Below are 6,134 nucleotides of genomic sequence, written 5' to 3' on the forward strand. Positions count from 1 at the left end.
TCACCCAACATATATTCTATCTATCCATCCATCCATCCATCCATCCCCTATCTATCCATTCTTTTATTGTCTATCTATCTATCAATCATGTATCCATTCACCAATCCATCCATCCATCATCTATCAGTGTATCAAGCCATCTTTCTATCTGTGTGTCTATGGCAATGCTTTAAAAGTAGGGGTGATTTTACCCCTTAGGGGACGTTGGACAATGTCTGGGACATTTCAGTGGGAAGAGGATCCCACTGGCATCTGGGTGTGGAGACCAAGGATGCCTCTGAAAGCCCAGGACACCCGCATCAGAGAACTGTCCAGCCCCAGATGCCCCTGGTGTGGAGTCGGACACCTGCACTGGGGGCTTGGGGATACTCGTTTGCCTTCCTGTCCCTGCAGGCTTCCTTCCCCTCCCTCACGGCCCTGGGGACACTCCCGCCCACTGTGTCCTTCCAGAGAAGGAGGAAGGGGGCTGTCCTCGTCACTCTTCCAGAGTAGGGCAGGGGTGAGGTGGGCAACTACTCAGAAGCAGGACCTCAGCGAGCTTTCTGGGGCGGGTGCAGTTCTGGCCACTGGTCACATCTCTTCCCAGAAATAGAAGCAGATACAGTGAGGCGCATTTCCGAACAGCCTCAGGCAGGATTTCTCAACTTCCTGCCTGCCAGTGAGCAAGACCGAGCACTTCCTGGGGAGATGTGCTGTGGCCCCATCTCCTCGGGGCCGGGAGGCCCTGGTTCACAGTTATCTTCAGGGGCGCAGGGTTGGTGGCTGGGTTGCTGACCGCTGCTCCTGTGCCCGGTGGGTGCCTCATCCCTCACGTCAACATGGTGCTCCCCACCCGGGGGACCCGGATGTGGGGACAGACTTTCAGTCCCTGAGAAAGCGTACAGGGCAGAGCCTGAACCCTGCCGGCCGGCTCGGTATTTCCAGGGTGGACCATGGGCGTTGCAGACTGAATGCGTCCCCCAGAGTCACCTGGCCCCCAAGGGGGCCAGTAGGGGGGAGATTAGGTTTAGATGAAGTCAGGGTGGGTTTGTGTCCTGGTGAGTAGGGGTGTCAGTTAATATCAGAACCACACTGTGTAGTGACCTCATTACACACACACACACACACACACACACACACACGCACACACTGTCACATACACTTGTATGTCTTATAGACTGGCATAGGATAAGTGATGAATATCACATATGCATGCACTATATATAACATAGGCTGTATTGCAGTGCATATTACATATTTTATGTTTCATTATGTGTTTCATTTTATGATTCAATATATATATCCCATATATTTTGTCATACATAACATATACTTTTAGGTAATGCATATATTACATTTCACATACACTGGGTACATTGATATTACATAATGTATACTGTAATGCAATAGATGTGTTCACTTTGTATATTACATACATCTCTATATATCTATATAATTTAGTGTACATTTTATGGAATAGATGTGTTCACATTACATATAACATATACTTGTATATATTTATAGTACATAGCATATACTTTTATGTAATAGATGTGTTCACTTTAAATATTTTTTTTTAATTTTTTTTTTCAACGTTTATTTTTTTGGGGACAGAGAGAGACAGAGCATGAACGGGGGAGGGGCAGAGAGAGGGGGAGACACAGAATCGGAAACAGGCTCCAGGCTCTGAGCCATCAGCCCAGAGCCCGACGCGGGGCTCAAACTCACGGACCGCGAGATCGTGACCTGGCTGAAGTCGGACGCTTAACCGACTGCGCCACCCAGGCGCCCCAAATTTTTTTTTAAGTTTATTCATTTTTTTTTAATAGACAGACAAAGCATGAGTGGGGGAGGGGCAGAGAGAGAGGGAGACACAGAATGTGAAACAGGCTCCAGGCTCTGAGCCGTCAGCACAGAGCCCGACGCGGGGCTCGAACTCACGGACCGTGAGATCATGACCCGAGCCGAAGTCGGATGCTTAACTGACTGAGCCACCCAGGCGCCTCAGATGTGTTCACTTTATATATTACATACATCTCTATATATCTATATAATTTAGTGTATATTTTATGTAATAGATGTGTTCACATTACATATAACATATACTTGTATATATTTATATTATATAGTGTATACTTTTTTGTAATACATGTGTTCACTTCATATATTACATAACCTGTATATATTTATATTATGTAGTGTATATTTTATGTAATAGATGTGTTTACTTTATGTATTATATATACTTCTATATATTATGTAGTGTATGTTTCATGTAATAGATGTGTTCACTTTATATATTACATATACTTGTATATATTTGTATTATATAGTGTATACTTTTTTGTAATACATGTGTTCACTTCATATATTACATACACCTGTATGTATTTATATTATGCAGTGTATATTTTATGTAATAGATGTGTTCACGTTACATATAACATATACTTGTATATATTTATATTACATAGTGTATACTTTTATGTAATAGATGTATTCACTTTATATATTACATATATTTATATTACATAACGTATACTTTTATTTAATAGACAATTATACTTTATATATTGCATGTATTTGTATATTATGTAATACCTGTAGTATATCATTTTATGTATACTACATATATTTATATATCTATATCATATAATATATACTTAAAAATGTTTGTTTATTCATTTTGAGAGAGAGAGAGAGTGCACTCGCAAGCAGGACAGGGGCAGAGAGAGAGGGAGAGGAGAATCCCAAGCAGGCTCCATATGGTCAGCACAGTGCCCGATGCGGAGCTCGATCCCGCAAACCTGAAATCAAGAGTCGGATGCTTAGCTGCCTGAGCTACCAACGTGCCCCTACATAATGTATACTTTTATGAGGCAGATGTATCACACGTTATGTGCTACATATATTTATATGTACAATATATACTTTTGTGTAATATATATTACATTTTATACATTACATACACATATATGTTTAGATATATGTGCATATTAGAAAATATAGATTTTTATGTTATATCTATTATATAATATGTATTATATTTTATATGTAACATATATTATGTATTATTATTATTTTTTAAGTGTTTTATGTATTTTTGAGAGAGCGCAGGTGGGGAAGGGGTGGAGACGGGATCTAAAGTGGGCTCTGTGCTGACAACAGTGAGCCCAATGTGGGGCTTGAATTCATGAACTCTGAGATCATGACCTGAGCTAAAGTCAGATGTTCAACCAACTGAGCCACCCAGATGCCCCTATATTATGTGTTATATATTATATAATAAATGTATATGCCAGTATGCAATATATAATCTAATCTATATTTATATACTTCTTTAACATTTTTTTTAACATTTACTTATTTTTTGACAGAGAGAGACAGAGAATGAGCAGGGGAGGGCCAGAGAGAGAGGGAAACACAGAATCCAAAACAGGCTCCAGGCTCTGAGCCGTCAGCCCAGAGCCCGATGCGGGGCTTGAACTCATGGACCGTGAGATCATGACCTGAGCCGAAGTTGGACACTCAACCGACTGAGCCACCCAGGCGCCCCTATATATTTATTTTAAATGTCATATATACTTTTGTATATGTCTTATTTATTACATATATGTATGTATTTATATTATATATGTAATATATATATGCATATATTCATATGTATGTTTATATAATGGAAACTAGATATTTAGTAATATTCATTATGAATAATGTATATCTTACATGTCACATATACTATGCATTATATATTATGTAAATATTATAGAAATATATGCTTTCATGCAACATATAAACAATTATGTATTTATATATTTATTTAATTGATTGTATATGCTTTTATTTACTATATTTTATATCAATTACCTACATTATATGTATATACTTTATGCAATATATATTATCTGTATATTATATTATTTATTTATTTATTATTTTTATTATTATTTTAATGTTTATTTTTGAGAGAGAGAGAGAGAGAGAGAGAGACAGAGCACAAGCGGGGGAGGGGCAGAGAGAGAGTGAGACACAGAATCCCAAGCAGGCTCCAGGCTCTGAGCTCAGGAACCGTGAGATCATGACCTGAGCCGAAGTCGGGCGCTCAACTGACTCAGCCACCCACGTGTCCTCATTATATTGTATATTTAACAACCCCAACTGGGGTTTAATTAGACTCAGGTCTTACTGACTTTGGTCACTGTGCTCCTGTAAGGAATCCCTCACACAGAAAACCTCTGTTCTAGACCCTCCCAGGTACACGGAGGTCAGTCCCATGACCACGGAGTCTGTTGCATCTACGTGGCTGACATGCTTCCACATGGCCATTGCTGTTTCTTGGGGTTATTTTTGTCACTCATCTACTCCTTTGCCGCGAACCTTGTGCTAACTCCAAGCAGGGCAAGGTTCGAGTGTTTCCCAAGAGTTTATGTCGGACGGCGGCCCCTCAGTTCCTCTGTGGATGCAATTCTGACCCGCCTGTGACTCAGAAGAAGATGCTCCTGCTTGGACGTGGCTGTCACGGGCTCACGGGGCTTCTTGTGAAGCCGGAGGAGGACGTCGCCTTCCGGGGAAGATGGCCCTCTGACGTCTCCGTGAGTGTCCTTCGGCTGAGTCGGGTCTGGGACACAGACGGGTCTCCCAGGAAGTTCTTGCGGGAAGAGTCCCAAGACAGTGAGGAACCATCTGGAACCCTTCCTCGTCCTGTACTTTCTAGCCAGCCGTGGACAGTGTGCAAGACGTTCGTCCTCCGCCCTGGGGACCCACACGCTCAGGCTGTCCTAAGACCCCTGCCTGTCCCGTCGTCCTGCATCTCCCAGGCTGGACACGCGGATCCCTGACCTCATGCACCTGCTGTGATGCTTCAGGCCGTTTTATGTCCTGTGCCTGTGCCCTCAAACCCTCTCCACACACTGCCCCCTCCCTCCCCAGCTGACCCGGGACGGACAGACTTGCTCCCTGGTGCATTTACCACCCAGAGAACCTCACATCTTCCTTTGGAGTCCCTTCCTGCACTAGTCTGGGGGCTCCTGGGTCTCCATTGCCTCCCCCTGCACACAGCCCAGCAAATGGACCACGGTGATGTTTCTAGAGAGAGGGGGAGGGCGACGGAGCAGACAGAAAACCATAAAGGGTGCAGGGTGGGGGGGGGCCACACCATCAGTCCCCGTGAGTGAGTCGTTAGTAACAACCCACCTGGCCGTGTGAGAGTCCAGAACGTGGCGAACCCCCGCAGGAGAAAGAGCCCACGCTCCGGGGTACCTCAAAACCGACAATGTAGGGACATGCCTTCTCTCTGTCGTGAAACCACCAGGTAACAAGGATGTCCCGGATGCAGGGGCCCAGCCCGTGGGCTGGTTGGGTACCAGCTGCCGAGTCAGTGGGAGGTTTTCGCTGGGGTGTCCTGGAGAAAGACACTAGACGTTGAACACCGTCCCCTCCCAATTCATGCCCACCTGGGACTGCAGAAGGCGGAGTTGCGTGGAAATGGGACATTTGCCGATGGAATTAAGTGAAGGATCTGAGAGGAGCTCATCCTGGATCAGGGGGCCCTAAATCCTTACAAGGCAGGAGACAGAAACAGAAGACAAGCCATGTGAAGACAGAGGCAGAGACTGGGGGACGTGGCCACAAGCCCAGGGGCGCCCGGAGCCCCAGAAGCTGGGAGAGGCAGGAAGGACCCTGCCCTGGAGCCTCTGGAGGGAGCACAGCCCTGCCTGGATCTCAGCGGCCCTGCCCTGCCTGGATGTCAGGGGCCCTGCCCTGCCCTACCTGGGTCTCAGTGGTCCTGCCCCTTCTGGATCTCAGCGGCCCTGCCCTGCCTGGATCTCAGCGGCCCTGCCCCTCCTGGGTCTCAGTGGCTCTTCCCTGCATGGGTCTCAGTGGTCCTGCCCTGCCTGGGTCTCAGGGGTCCTGCCCCTCCTGGGTGTCAGTGGTCTTGCCTGGATCTCAGTGGCCCTTCCCTGCCTGGATCTCAGTAGTCCTGCCCTTCCTGGATCTCAGTGGCCCTGCCCCTCCTGGCTCTCAGCGGCCCTACCCTGCCTGGGTCTCAGTGGCCCTGCCCCGTCTGGATCTCAGTGGCCCTTCCATGCCTGGGTCTCAGTGGCCCTCCCCTGCCTGGATCTCAGTGGCCCTGCCCCTCCTGGATCTCAGTGGCC

This window comes from Herpailurus yagouaroundi, unplaced genomic scaffold (genome assembly GCF_014898765.1).
Source record: "Herpailurus yagouaroundi ecotype Mexico unplaced genomic scaffold, PumYag 248, whole genome shotgun sequence".
In the NCBI taxonomy this organism is placed as follows: Eukaryota; Metazoa; Chordata; class Mammalia; order Carnivora; family Felidae; genus Herpailurus; species Herpailurus yagouaroundi.